General features: G+C 31.9%; 1 protein-coding gene across 1 annotated transcript in view; it reads right to left on the reverse strand.

Moving 5' to 3' along the window:
* Positions 1-11,426, reverse strand: part of LOC129802912 (uncharacterized) — a 55,975-nt gene extending 44,549 nt beyond the window's left edge. Inside the window, exon 1 of the mRNA XM_055849121.1 lies at positions 10,843-11,426. The gene's annotated coding sequence lies outside the window, so the exon portion shown is untranslated. The remainder of the gene's footprint in view (positions 1-10,842) is intronic.
* Positions 11,427-16,630: the final 5,204 nt, after the last annotated feature.

Here is a 16,630-nt window from a genome sequence, read left to right on the forward strand (position 1 = left end):
TGTGGGAGACTCCGGTGTGATAATGAAGAGAAGTGCGTTAGGTAAGAAGATTGTTGTCAAAAATATCAAATTATGAACAGACAACATAATAAAATCTTTTATTCATGGAGTTAAGTCTGATTATGAGTATATCATAATGCACATCTATTAAGGATATGTTCTCTGAATAATGAGAACCGCGACACGATTTTCTTGATATGTAGTATCTCTGGTATTCGCCAGCGGTTCATATCGGGACCGAAAGCGCTGAGCAAGACCATAAAAGTGTTTTCTTCTTAAGCTGTCTACACATTATGAGCATTTTTTAAAAAAATTCTTTAAAAAATTTTTTAAAAAATTTTTTAAAAAAAACTGTTTTTTAAAAAAATTTTTTTAAAAAAATGCCTCCACACTAGACTTAATTTTTGTAAAAAATTTCTGACAGATTACTCTCAGCATTTCGCTTGGGATTATTTTTCATGAAAATTTGTCATTTGAGTGGTGGAAAAAGTGTGAAAAGTGTTTGTTGGAATTCCCTGGGATAGTTGTTAGTGAATGTTCGTGGAAAATTTTCCAAAATTGCAAAAGTGCAGTGTTTTCCTACAGAAGTTGTTCCCAGTGGAATCAATATTCCGGAGTGTGTGAACATAACCTCAAACTGTTGTTTTTCCCTAAAAATTTTGTGTGACTATCGCAGTTATTTATGTACAGAAATTGTTTTTCTTTGCGATAATCTGGAAACCAAAACATGCTCATCAGAAGAACTGCAGAAATTACTCGGAAGGACAAATTTGTTACCAGGAACAATGGGTAGAGTGGAGAAGAAGGTGTGCAGCTCAAAAGATCCTAGATTCCATTGATCAGCAGCTCTTTCTGGAAAAGCTTCAGGACTTCAGGAAAACTTGTGGATACGTTTGGATGAACAGGAGTATTTGTAACCAAGAACATTGACGTAAGTACTATGAATATGCTAAAAAAAACTCGCTGATTTTATTGCAAAGCTATTCCTGCAAAAAATTCAGGACTACAATTGGAAGAGCATGATAGTGGATGAGGGGAAGGACTTTGAGGAATAATTAGAAAGTGCTTCACCAAAATTCCTGCAAAAATTGATCCAGTGCAACTCTACAAATTTGATTCCGGATACTGGATGACACTGATTTGATTCCGGACACTAGTGATAATTATGATAAATTTTATGAAAAATAAATTCTCATATCTTGGTTTCCAATCCGAAATCTTTTATTGGTTATTCGGTGTACATTAAAGCCTTCTCCCTCTATCCACTACTGTCCAAGCAGGAGTCCCATGGAGGAAGCAAAAGTTTGTAGCCATCTCATCCTTGTGCTTCCGGATGGCAACATTTCCATCGTGGTTGAAAAGGAGGAATGATGGGAGGTGGTTCTGGGGCTTCAAGTGATGGGCTGTGGTAACTACGGATGACTCTTGTATGTACTAGGATCTCCTCAGTAGCTCTGAATAGGTCTATTGTCTTGATTGATTTACCAGGTTCATGTTCCAAAATTCTTCAATTTCCTTCTTTCCATTCATGTTTTAATTTGGTGCACGAGGTCACTGTACCATAAAAATCTTCAAGAATACACAGACATCACAACTTTCGGCAACGTCAAAAGAAAAATCAGCGAAAATGTTCCTCCAAAGCTGGCTTTGATTCCACTGGGAACAACTTCTGTAGAAAAACACTGCACTTTCGCAATTTTGGAAAATTTTCCACGAACATTCACTAACAACTATCCCAGGGAATTCCAACAAATACTTTTCACACTTTTTCCACCACTCAAATGACAAATTTTCATGAAAAATGTCTCGAGTTGCTGTGATTTTTTTAAAAAATTCTTTAAAAAAACTGTTTTGTAAAAAATTGTCCCAGTGTGTAGAGGCATTTTTTTAAAAGAATTTTTTTAAAGAAAAAACCTTGATTTTTTAAAAAAATGGGTCGTTTTTTTACAAAATCGCCTACACACTATACAAATTTCTGTAAAAAATCCAGTTTTTTTAAAAAAAATTTCACTAGTCTGGAGGCGATTTTTTTAAAGAACTTTTTTTAATGTCATTTTTTACAGAATTTTTTGATAATGTGTAGACAGCTTTAGGGCCTAAACTTTTTTCGCTACCAAATACCAGAGATATCCCATATCAAAGATTTGTTCATTCACTGAGAAAAAAAAAGAGGGTGCGATTAACATATTTTCCTCAGAAATTTAACACTTTTTAGGTGTAAAAATATATTAACATTTTTTATACACCTAAAAAGTGTTAAATTTCTGAGGAAAATATGTTAATCGCACCTCTTTTTTTTTCTCAGTGAATGAACAAATCTTTGATATGGGATATCTCCTGGTATTTGGTAGCGAAAAAAAGTTTAGGCCCTAAAGCTGTCTACACATTATCAAAAAATTCTGTAAAAAATGACATTAAAAAAAGTTCTTTAAAAAAATCGCCTCCAGACTAGTGAAATTTTTTTTAAAAAAACTGGATTTTTACAGAAATTTTTATAGTGTGTAGGCGATTTTGTAAAAAAACGACCCATTTTTTTAAAAAATCAAGGTTTTTTCTTTAAAAAAATTCTTTTAAAAAAATGGGTCGTTTTTTTTACAAAATCGCCTACACACTATAAAATTTCTGTAAAAAATCCAGTTTTTTTAAAAAAAATTTCACTAGTCTGGAGGCGATTTTTTTAAAGAACTTTTTTTAATGTCATTTTTTACAGAATTTTTTGATAATGTGTAGACAGCTTTAGAATGTTAATTTTACACCTTAAAGGGTGAAATTAATATGAAAAGCGTACCTTTAACCCCTAATACACCTAAAAAGGTAATATTTACACCAATTTTGGATCAATACTGCAGGGTAAAATTAACATTTCCGGAATGTTATTTTAACTTTTTCGGATTTTTCTCAATGCTTGAACATTTCGAACTACTCATATAGGGAGGATTAACTAATCGATAAGACTTCTCAAACGCGCAATCTTAGCCAAGTAACCTTATTGATATAGAGCAATTTTAATTTAATTTGAATGGTTTGTATTTTTTCATCAATTAAACCTAGAACCACAGCGTAGCAAAACCAGTGCTTATCAACTTAGTTGCTGAGGCATTTGATTAATGTCAACTTTACTTAGCTGATCTTTAGAAACTTTTTTTAATTTTATAACCAATTGTGTAACAATTCAATGAATCTTACATAAAGTTGTCACATCCTTCCATTTTAGAAAATAAAATTGATTAATTCGATCATTAACGTTTTTTGGTATTCATTAACTTGGTACCAACAACTCCTCATTTTTGAGAGAGATAAGCGTAAAATCTTTAAGCTTGCTTTTAAAGAATGACTTGAATTCTTTGATAAAGATTTTTAATTTAAAGTTCCTAATATCTTTAAGTTTTTAAGTTGAAATGTAGTCAAGATTGTAACAAACTTTACAATAATGAAATTGAAATAGAATTATAAAACTTGTTAAAGTTTTCTTTAATTTCATAGCTAGATTAAAGAATTTTTCGAACACTCAAATATAACACAAAAATTTTTGAAGCATGATTAGAATAAATTGAGCTCTGATGGGACTCACTTAAATAATAATTACAAGTTAAAGAGGGAAAATGAGAAACTGAAGGTGTAACCCCAGGAGTCTGACAATACCACAAATTTAAAAACAATAAAATTGCTATCATACAGCAAATATTCTTAATTTTGTGGTTCTTCGAAAACATTTTCAGACAAAAATTGAAGAATTCGGCGAGGAGACCATAAGGACCATAATTATGGGCTGGCCATAAACAGTGCCGACACACTAATTTGTAGTAATTTATCATGAGCAACAAGAGTACCATACAAACAACTTTTAGCACAAGTCTAAAGATGGGAGGAGATTGGTGGATTCGGTAGACGACTGGGTTAACTATTGTCGAATGTGCCGTTCACTCTAAAATAATAAGTAACATTACTCTTTATCTAAGAATACGAAACTATTCTTTTTTTGATAATTGAAGAATTTTTTTTCTTTATTAAATCATCACGAAAACAACACGTGCTAATTTTTAGTCACGTTGTCGTATCTCCCATGTGTCTTATCTGGTAGTTTCGTCCCTCCCCGTATGGATCAGTGATAACCACTTAACCACAAAAATATCGCTAAACACGATAATACAGCCTGAGAAGAAGTATTTCCGCAGTTTGGCTTTGGAGGCTCTTCACTAACGCTGAGACGGCGGCGGACGCTCGGATTGGAGGGATATTGTATAAACATATAATGGAAAATAAATACAATGCAATACTATACAAATTTTATCCGAACATGCTTTCTATTAAGAGGATAAATTCGGTATTATTTGAGTTTTTCTTTTGTTTTTTTTTTTTTAAATAATAGAAGAATACTAAAGCAATTTAAGAACCATATGGATTCTTCTTTATTCCTTAAAAGGCTACTGAGAGATACGCCTTTAAATTAACATTAATTTAGTATAACACAAACAAGAAGGCATCGGTATTCCATTATCCAATTATCCCATTATCAAAAAGGTATTCCATTATCCAATTTTCTCTTCGCCTAAATCTCTCAACTATCTCATGGGACAGAAGATAAAATTTGTACAGTATTTCTGACAACCCAATAGAAAAATATACTGAGTTAAATAAATATTATTATTATTGTTTTATTTTATATTTATGCCCAAGGCACAATAACTTTTGTTTGTAAATATGTTTTCAAAATTTTCTATGAGAGTGAGCGAGATCACTAGAACTAGATCTCACTCACTCTCATTGAAATGTCAATAACATGTTTACAAAACAAAAGTTATTGTGCGTTGGGCATAATATAAAATGGAGGGGCGTGACTTATTTTTACTAATGTTTTCTTTGGATCCTCTAACCCATGAATTGGAGTAAGGTACTGGCAAAAGGAAGCCTAATGGGACCGAATAAAAAATAATACATAAAAAACAAACATACAATATAAACGTTTATACAGAATAATTTCAACCTATCATTTGTGGGCGGGGCTTCTTATTCAAAAGATTAAGCAAAGGTAACATAAGTACAAGGCTCATAAGTACAAATTGTTTTTTATTTAAATAATTTTTATTTATTCAACTGTGCATGTTGAATATTTAACAACATTTAATTATGACTTAACCAAGAAGAATAAGAAAATAGTGGACTGTTCTTGCTCAACATCTTTAAAATAGTTTTGCTGTTTATGCTTCTGGTGTGAAAAGAGGGATGGCCTGGCAAGCAATTATAAGAGGTGAAGGATCATTAATACGAAAGAGGTATAAATAGTTGCAAGCAATCAAATGATTTGCTTCATCTAATTTCTCATAAAATTACACTCTTTCTCTCATCCTCTTCTTTAAGCATCTTTCGCTCTTCCTGTGTCAAAAAGGAATGAACAATTTATTGATGAAAGGGGTTGGAAGATGAAAGAGCGATCCTTGTTTAACTTTACCGCAATGGAGAATCAATTGATATCACTTTACAACGTACATAAACATCAATTTATGAGGCATATTATAATAAAAAAAAAAGTAATGGAATTTCACATCATTGATGTTGTTTGTAACAGGTGCACAACTTCTATCATCTCATTTTGTCGGAAAGCAGTCAGTAATCACAAATTTCTTAACATTCAACTATATGTTTATCATAATATTTTTCCTCGGGAGAAAATATATTTGCAAGTCATGAGTACAGTTTCTTTGTAATTTTAGAATTTATAAATTTTTCATTTCAGCTTTTGACCATTTACAATATGATTAAGCACTAGCACTTTCACCATAACTCCATACTCATAAAAAAAACTATGTTTAATGATAAAAGAAGAGTCAAAATCAATTCTATAAATCTTCATGGGAAATCATAAATCGTCTCATATTTTAAAAATATATTCAGGAAATTCATTAAACAACGTCCTTGATCACGAACTTGGGGTTACAGGGTTGCAAATTAGGCGGAAAATTCACCGAATAATTGGATTAAGAAACGCGTTCAAATTAAATCCGGGATAATGTATCGGTTTTCGATTAAAAAAAAAATAGCGCATATATATTCTTTTAGCATGGTTTTTCATGTGTAAAAACTCCACACCCACCTGTACTTAAACTACGTGATCACTTTTCTACTCCATCCATAAATAAAGTCTACATTTTGTTATGTATCATATATAGCATCATTTCGAGGGCTTTTTCGCTCATGATCTCGTTTCTCGCGCCTTCTTTGCACTCAAAAATACCTTTTTATCTCTTATTTTTGGACCTCTCTTATGTGTGGCTTTCAAGGACGCTCAAAGAATTCTCCAAGACATCAAGAATTGGGCTCTTCTGGCCATACTAAATTGGCTTACAATAAAAAGAAGACAAACTTTTTTGAAGAAAACCTCTGGAGCAGAATCAACAAACGAACTTGAGAAGAGACAATTGGTGAATTTACTAATGATCTCCTGGTTAAAAAAATCAATAAATTATCTTGAGAAGGTTATTCCCGGATACGTACATAAGTAGAGTGTATATTATGTATAAACTTAACACAATAATACGCCAAAAGTCATTTTTTCCTGCCAATTTTAATCTCACCACGGTAATTTTAATACGTATTACTTTTTTTCATTTACCTGTTGCTTATAGGGGAAAGCGCGCTACCTTCGGACGACTCAAGCTTCGGACAATTCAACTTTTTCTCTATGTTCCTTATGGATTTCACCTATAGCTCTTTTCTGAAAATTTGAGACCTTGGACTAGCTATTAAAATATAATATTATAATGGGTCAAATTCATTTATAACACATTGAAAAAAATTATTTGTGCGAGGCATAAATCGTCCAAAGGTAGCATGCTCTCCCCTGTTTATGATTTTATCTCTCATCTTTTCTGAGAATTAAGAAACACTGTGATAGTGCAGAAAATACAAAACTTTAAATGAATTTTATTAGAAATTATAGGGTAGCAAGAGTTTCTCGAAGACCCTAAGTCGCTATCTTATACCGTTTGGCCTGTAGATTAGGCATGATGGGCACGATAAAGCGGTCTTCTGGCTAATCACTGAGAGAAATCCGAAAAAGTCAAAATAATATTCCGGAAATGTTTATTTTACTCTGCAATATTGATCCTAAAATGGTGTAAATATTACCCTTTTTAGGTGTATTATGGGTTAAAGTTACCCTTCTTTCATGTTGAGTTTACCCTTAAAAGATGTAAAATTAACATTAAAAATGTTGATAAATTTTTACACTCAAAAAGTGTTAAAGTTATGACGAAAAAAAGTTAATCGCAGCCTCTTTTTTATCTCAGTGTAGAAACTTAGCAAAAAAAAAATAATTTTGTGCTTGCGTGAATTTTGTATTCACGCTTCCAATTTAAACTGAGATAATTTCGTAGCAAAAATGAATATATAAATAAGTTGTATTTTGATAAAAAATAAAACAATATAAATAAAAATTAAAAACAATTTATAATATAAAGATATGCTTCATAAAAGAAAAATTAAGCAGTTTTGACCATTTTGGTACTCCAAATATCATTTAAATTTATTCTTTGTCGATTTAATTATTTATTAGGGGAGAGCCGGCATGTTTAAGATTCGGGTAGTTTGATACGCGGCGGATTTTTCTCTGATTATTTAAATAAATGTGATCGAGTTATTTTAATAATATACTAGTGAGTATACTGAGTATACTAAGCGCTATACAAAATTTCAAATCTTCAGAGAGAAATAATTCTTAAAATCAAAACATAAAAGTGTCTCAAACATACCGGTAATCCCCTCCTCTAATTGGGATGCTTTATAAACCATTTTGAATTTTCCCTGACCAAATCATTAATTTACTGATCAAAAATGTTTATGTTTAATATTTCACAGTCAACCGAATTCCAATTTTAATTTATGAAAATCGTCTGTCAGTAAGTGACAGTCAAATTTAAAGCTTTATGCCTTTGGCACACCTTTTAGATCGGTAAAATTTCATGAAATCAAAATTCACGTTCCTTTCTTTCTCAAAAGATTTTCATGAATCTATCCCACTCTTTTGGACTCAAAATTAGACTGAACTAAATTTAATTTGGTGTGATGTTCAAACGAAGAAGAAGAGTGCGATATAGCAGGATAGACATATGCAAAACTTCAAAGAAAGAAAGGGATGTAAATTGTGGCTTTATGAAATTTTCCTGATCTAAAAGGTGTGCTATTAGATTAAAGAGTAGATTAAGATTAGACTCTATTACAGTTTTTCGAGTTTGATTTTATGTCACAGCTGATCAAGCACGTTTTATCAATTATAGGGTTGCCATATAGAAAATTATGTAGAATATTATAGATTTCTATTTCACCAAGAAAATTTAATTTAAATTTCGATTTGATAGAAAGAGATAAATCAGGGCGGAGCATTCTCATACATTTTCCGTACAAAAATGTGGTATATTTTTTCTTAAATAGTTTTTTAGTTTTGGTATAAAACCAAATACAATCATTTTAAAACTTTTACCAAATGAAAGAGTATCTAATGTTATGTTATTAACACACAAATTATAATGATAGCTCGAGGATAATAGTTCCTAAAACCTTTAGGAAAAAGATGTAAAATTCGCAATTTTTTGAATTTTTCTGACAAATTTTCTATTTGTAACATCAGTAACATTTTAAATTCAATTAAAATATATTCTCTGTATACATGTGCCACCATTTCCTGTTATATTTATTTTTGTGGGATTTAGGACTTAAAAATTATAAAGAATTTAAGAAAAATATACCATTTCTGAATTAAAATGCTCCATCCGTTAGTTAATCATCCTAGAGATAAACATAAATCTTGCTTTGAGGCAACATACCAAGGGGCACAATTTCAATCAACTGAATTTCGCTTTATTGAAAAGGTGTGCAATCAGTATTAAAAATGAAAATAAAAGGATTTTTAATATTGTAGTTAATAGGATTGCGTCATTGGTTATGACTCGTCTATACTTATAATCTGTTGATTAATAGATTGAGCATAATTATGGATAGGACCAGGGGGATGACATTAGCTCTGAAAAATGCGACCGATTTTAGTGTAACTTTTTCCCTGTTTTCGTACACATTTCACGAGATATCTCCAAAACTACGTAGGTTTCCAATTTGGAGTTTTCGGTTGCCTATTCTATATTAAATTGGCTTTTATTTTGTATTACTACTATTGTTTATTCATTCTACACTGACAGAAAACAGCTAATACACCCAAAAGTTTTTTCGGCTCGCTAGAAGCATATGGGAAACATAGGAACTATCATGCCCCTGGATAGGACATAAGTAATGCCGCTATGCAACCGAACAAAGAAGTGAAATTTTGAAAACATATGCTAAATACTTGCAATTTCCACATCGACTGGAATAACCTGAATCAAGTGATTTACTTTTCCTAACAATTTTATAACATTTCCTTCAATTTCGTTGGTTGCATCGACTGACTGTTGTGGTATCTACATTTATTTTATATCTGCATTTAGTGCAAACTACAACACAGACTTCCCTTCTCTCGTGGACTACTGATACAAAAGAAATGCAGATACGACAGTGCTTAATGCAACCGACGAAATATACCTACAAAAGACTTTGTGATAAATTAATTTCCACTTTAAACAACTTTTTACAAGAATGTTATTTTATCTTCTAAAACTCAGGAAATATTCTTTGACCATTCATCTGGAATTTCACAAAGTTACTAGGGGTGTGTCAACAGCTCTAATTTTCCATGTCAGCTATTTTACAAAGAATAATAAAGCGGATAGTTTCGGTTTTCATAAGTTCAATTTGCAAAAATTCAAAATAGTGGAATTTTATGGGGTAATAAAATAAATCCCTGGTATTCAATTTTCTTAATAAGCTCCTATGATAAATCTAATACATTGACACTTGGTCTAAGTAGTTTATTGAAAGGTCTATTCTTTTAATTTATTTTATACCTTTATTGCTACTATTCTGTAGATTTTTTTGGGTAGTTCCTTTGAGTCTGATGGCAATTTTCATTAATTTCCAAAGTATTTCTTGCAGGTGTGAATATTCTCAACAATATGTGAGATTGAATTAGGAACAGTAAAAAAATAGTATTATCATATAACTTGAATGGATGGTGTGTGCGAGGAAAACTAAAAAGACATGGCCGAAGAATAAAGACACATTAAGATTTAATTTGCTCATTAGAATGCCAGCACAGCAAGTGAGAGAGTGAAAAAAGGTGTGAAAAGTGATGTCATTGGGGATATTTTGAAATTACCATAAGAGTGATCACTTCTTTGGGTTGAAGATTGGTCATTTTTTGGACTAAAGATGACCATTTCTTCACCAGACCTTCTTGTTCTCATGCGGTTTGTATTTCGAAGATGAAGAAAAAAAAATAAGAAACGCCTAAGAATTAAATTTGCAATTTTGCAAACGTTGTCTCTCGATCGCGACTTTATATCGTGATCGCCTTCAAATATGAGGACAGTGCCTTTTATGGCCCATCCACCAAGGTTCTACCGACCAAATTTGGACACTCGTGGTCCAATCTGACTCGAAACTTTCCCAGACTCATTTTCATCCGTCTTCTCAACATTGTGCAATGTTGCTTTTAATTGAGATTGCTGACAGACCTCAGCATAATTTACATTTTTGTGGTGAAAATTGAGTGATTTCAGATGGATCAAAGCACCATCCATTAAGACAATATTAAAAATAATATTCACAGGGTTAGACGTGATTAAGCCCTTTAGCCTGTGATGATCGTTAAGAAGAAGATCGTTAGGGTATATCATTAGAAACGTGTTTAGTGGGATGAAGATACAAAAGATAATCTAAGAAAAAAAACCATATAGAGAAAAATCTAGCAGAACTTACCACTGGGATATTTCGCAACGAATATGTAATTAAACTTTTGGCTGGCTTGGGTCTCTCACTCCGCAATTTATGTGAATGCCACAATTTTAGGGGATAGGGGAGTTCACTAATATTATAGATCAGTAGTTATTGTACAAGTATTAGAAGAAAGCAAGCATAGCAAAAAGACCAACTTGACCATTCACTTTTCGCTCAGCGAACATGTTTTTAGAATTACACTCGAATGTTCACCTGAAAGTTCACTGAAAGATCACCATAAGATCGCTTAGAAAAAAAAAACTTCAAAGACCTTTCTCTGTATAACTATATCATAAGAATCTTTCAGATTTAATTTTCACTTGCTCAGCGAATGAATAGAATTCTCACAGAACATAAGTCTTTATGGCACTCTAAGATCACTTAGTATTATTAGTAAAAATGAAAATTTTTGTAAAAAAAAATTTACTGGGTTTTGATTGATATTTTTTTAACGTCTTCCAAATAAAACTTAGTGAAGGACTTAGACTAAAGGTTGATCAATGGATAAAACACAGGTGATTAACGTGAAAAAAGCGTCTTCGCGAAACCGCGACTTGATCGCGACTGCGCAATTGTTGGCGATCGTAACTCTGTGATCCCACAGAATTTTCAATCCCCACACAAAAGTCATACAAGCACACTCTCAAGAGATGAAAATTCCGCTGTAGAGCGCCATCGAAGGCTTTGTTGCGGATGTGAAGTGATCACCAGAGCCACTTTGGCATGTTTTAACCTGGCAGCCGGTGATTATTGTTCACTCTACACATTAAACTTCTATAACATTTTGTATATATGGATTATTTTAAAGCAACTCACTTACTAATAAGTAAATCTTTCTCTATACCAGAAAAGTCCCTCCCTGGCTATTTGCTGCGATCGAAAACAAATTACAATTTTTTTTTGTTGATTTTCGAAACTGCCTTTCTTGTGAATTTGAGACAAAATATATCTTTCGGTGTATTGTTAGAACTTGAAATCTCTCAATTTTATGGCAATATGCGTGAGCGGATCACCTGAAAAGGTCATATTCGTATTTCGGCAAAATGTGCCAATATATCTGCGATATTTTCAAAGAAATGAAATAAATGTAAGAAAATTTCAAATAGGCAGTTTCACATTAAATTTGACAGTGAAGGTTTTACAAAAAGAAAATTTTCTTCGTCTTTCATATTTTTAATTACACTAAGAAAAAAAGATTAGAATTTTCTATAGAATTTTATAGAATCAGAAAATTCATTATAAGTTTAATGAGGTCCTTTGGGATCCTCTGGATCTTTTGATAAGATCATAAGTTAGATCTTTCACTGAGAGATCCTTGGCTCGATTCTCGCAGTTATGAGTTCAAATCCTGCCCAGAACAAAGAACCCTAAATCCTTACGTTTAGTAATATTCTTCCCCATTTGAGAGCTCTCTCCGGTTGAGGTATTATTCTGTACCGATTCGAAAGTACACCAGAGAATATACTTACCTGAAAACTTATTGGAAGTTCGAAAATTTAAACCGAAGAGTTGCACAAAAGTGAATAAGTTCGTGAAAAAGACCGGGGCAGAATTGGTCAGACGTAGAATTAGACGGTGGAGTGTTATAAATTTCCATATAAGGAATATTGAGCAAATTACTATTTATTCAGAGAAATTTAAGTTTTTATTCATTGAAATATTTGTCGGTTTAATTCTTAACAAATTATAGGCAAAAAAATCATTTACTGGCTAAATCTACCCTGGTCTCCCCTACGCAAAAGTTCACTATATCTGCAGCATTTGCAGCCAACGGTTATACACTGTTGTTAACGTTGTTAATGAATAAATTTATTTTTTATTTTTTATTTTTTACTTTATTTAATCACAAAAATAGGGTCATCCCTCTTACAATTGTGGTAAAAAAAAATTAAGAAAAGAAAAATTTAGAGTATCACGGGATACCGAAAATTCGAAATAAAAGAACAGACAGCGTTAAAGCAGCGAATATGTGAACTTGCACTTTACACTTCCGGTTGATTTTCGATTGCTTCAAATGGCTTTGGCTTAGCTTTATCTGTTCGAAAAGTTATTACTGAACAGAGCTATTAATCTTTAATTAAAGCTGAATCGATGATATGTTTCGTAAGCCAAAGTATCATCATCTCATCAGCATCATCATCAACATTTTCAACCGCTTATCCTTATTGGGGTTGCGGGTACATGACATCCAGTTTAGCAGCCCACGCTTGTCAATCCTCCGCCATATCAGGAAGATGTTCGTGTTCGGTCTCAAGGGTCTCAAAGCTCCCCGAAGCAAGATTCTGATTTTGATTAAGCCACCTTGTCCTATAGGTTTATATATATCCTATAAGGTCACTCACAATGGGTTTTTCTGGGGAATCAAAAACCATAGAATAACATTTTTAGTTCTCATTTCGATCTCATGGTGGTCGAAGTACTTCCTGTTCGAATTTCGAAATATCTCCATTGTATCAAAATGTGCCTGGTTTTGCTTTATTGTGGGGAAAATCAAAGCAACAAGGCTGATTTTATTGTAATTGCCCTCATAATCACTGCGAGAAATACTTTTAACAATTTTGTAGTATGATATTTCTTAAATTTTCCCCACTTTGTACGAAAATTTAATTTGAAAATTCGATACTGAGTTTAAATTTTTCGAACACCAACGACTCTTTATACAAATAGAGTTCTATTTATCTTTTATTTATCCAGCTGTGAATGGGGAGAATGTCTCGAAAATGAATCTACCTTATCAAATGAAGTAATAAAATGCACCGCCTTCACTCAAAGAATGCAGTAGCATGCAAGAAGCATCCACATTGTGGGGACCCTCTCCTAGGAAACCTACGATATACTTAGCAAGACTTTTCTAAAGGCCGAAGTAGACTAAGGCTGATCCTCGAGAATATTTAGCCCGTAGGCTTTCGCGATGAAAGATCATGTAAAACGAACATATGCAAGAAACTTCTAATCTCTTATCTACAACTTTTAATATTCTCGAAGATTAGCCTAAGTCTATTTGGAGCTTAACACGAGACATACAGCATTTTATCAACTTTTTGTGACAAATATTTCAATATGATTGATAATTACTGAAGAGATATAAGTAGCCAGCAAACGGAACATGGACAGACTCCTTAATCATCCATAGTATCATTGATTTGTTCATTATAATATTTAATATTTCAAGATATTAACAGTGAGTTTACTAAATTGAAAATTTCAGGTATACCGACAATGTTTTTTGGATCAAGTAGGGTAAGATGGGGTAATTTGGAATCATGTCTATTTTCGAATTTTGAGAGAACTTGAATTTTGAGAAACTAAAGCATTAAAAATATATAAATAAAAATGAAGTACTAAATTTATCAAGACAAAGAGCCCTGTCCAAATTGTACCATTGCATTGTCCAACTTGTACCACTATCCAACTTGTACCACTTTACCCTATATCAGTTTAAATGGACTGATACACATAAAACAGAGTAGTATTTAATCATATATATTTTTTGGAGTGTACTTTCTTCTGCTTTGAGATTTCCAAACAAATTATACATTATAACTCACCATATTAGAATTTAATATGCAGCGAGAAAATAAAAAATAATAATTCAACTTAGAAATGACAAGATTTGAAATCTTTACACAACCCCTTTTGTCTTTATATCTCCTATACTTCTTATAAGACAATCTTGGAGGTCAAAATAGTACTTTAATTTCGCCCCTCCCTCGCAACGCATTGAGTTGTCCAGAAGTGTTACTTAACTCTTTAAACATGTCTTGAAAACAAGTCTAATTAACCTTTTATGTTCAGATCTGTTTCAGAGCTTTTCCTCAGACATAAATACAGCAATATTAATTAACTTGTTTAATATACATGTTTTAAGCAATGTCTGTTCACTCTGTGACAATAGTAAACATATTATTTAATTTATTTTAAATTTTTAGAATCTTTTATAATTCAACCCACTATCTTATGAGAAATCTTTAAACTTTAATATTTTTTAAATTTGTTTTGATTTCAAAACAAAACAAAAATATTTGCCTTTTTTCGTCTTCGACTGGCCTTGTGCCCACGAGACAAATAATATAGATGTTTCTTAATTTTTTTTTAATACTGGCTTTTATTTTGTAACCGTGCATCATGAGACTTCTTCAACGTTTATTCATGAATGATGGTAAACAAATGCCTTAAACAGTGTATTCTCATAATTTTACTCAACTTCGTCTTTCGTAATGACAAAAATGTTTAATAAATGTACAGCATGTTTAAATAAGGTTTTCCAAAAAAAAAATTATATTCTTATTCAAGATTAAATTTTCAGAGAGGTATTCTGATTAAAGAATATCACTAAAGCTATTAAATTGTAGTTATACAATCACAATTTTTCCAACTTAGATGGCAATCTGTTTAGAGTTTGTGTTTCTGTTTTTAGTCTCCTCCTGAGACTTTCCTCATCCTACAGAATACCCATCTGGGATGTACAAACTCTTGCCATTATCTACTCATTTCAATCGACGATTATAAGACAAAAGTTGTTGCATCGTTTCGCTTTCATTGAATTTTTGTAACGACAATTTTCTCTTTAACAACTCTCAATGAAAAATTATGAATTGAGCAGAATTGATGGGAAAAACCTTAGAATGAAGAAGACTATGAGAATTTATCGTTTCTCAGTGCAAATATAAGACGACATGGTGTGTTTAAAATATGATCAATCTTTTGTGGTATACAAAGTATCTCTTACATATCTTTCTCAAGACTTCGAAACATTGTCACAATAATATCTATCTATTGGATTTTAATAGACAGAGAAAAGGTGGAGATTGTGGGTAAATCGAAAAGATGTTATGACAAACTTCAAAGTAATAATATTCTAATTGTGACCTTGATAATGAACTAACATAATACCAACGCGTTCTACTAAATGTAAAGTCAGTAAAAAGTCGTAATGCTTATCCTTAAAAAAAAAGCTCTGAAAACAACTGATACATAATAAATTCGTTTAGCTCGTTTAACCGGGAATATTTCATAATGTAACTGTGTGTGCTGTTCAACACTGTGTCTAAGAAAATCACCCTTGATGGTTAGTGCGTGAGATAAAATCTCACAGTTGCCTGCGATAATCCCGAAAGTGTGTCTCGGCTAATAATAATTAGATAATTTTAATTTGTCTAAGGATAAAAATATGATAAGGAAAAAAGGAGAGTTGTCCCTAGTCCCTAGTCCATTTTTTGCACAAAATTATTTACCAAATTAATTTGTTCTAACTAATTCAATAATATTTATTTTTAAATCATATTTTTCTCTGTTTTTTTTTTAACTGATCTTACATATTAATAGTTGATTCTGAAAAGTATAAATTCTTCCCAGTCATAGCTGGAGTTTTATTCTCCAATAGCGTTTTCGATAAAAAGTATATGGAACTCTATTTACACAAAATGTCGTTGATGTTCGAAGATTCAAATTCAATTTCGAATTCTCAAACTCAATTGTCGTAGAAGGTTGGAAAAAATTTTAAAATATCATATCGACTTTTCAGAATATAAATCGAATAACTCGATTTTTTACAAGATTCGTTATTTCCGCTTTTCGAATACTCCTTGACACCCTCTACCTTCCCCGTGAATATTATCCCGCAAAGTTAGTTATTCCCAAAGTTATAGGGGTTTCCAGGACCGGATTTAGAAATGTGGAGGCCCAATGCCCATTTGTGGGAGCCCCAAAAATTTTACGTTTTCAAATCTTTCAAGTCTTAAGATTTGAAATCTTTAAGATTCAAATCGGG

This window comes from Phlebotomus papatasi, chromosome 2 (genome assembly GCF_024763615.1).
Source record: "Phlebotomus papatasi isolate M1 chromosome 2, Ppap_2.1, whole genome shotgun sequence".
Taxonomy (NCBI): Eukaryota; Metazoa; Arthropoda; class Insecta; order Diptera; family Psychodidae; genus Phlebotomus; species Phlebotomus papatasi.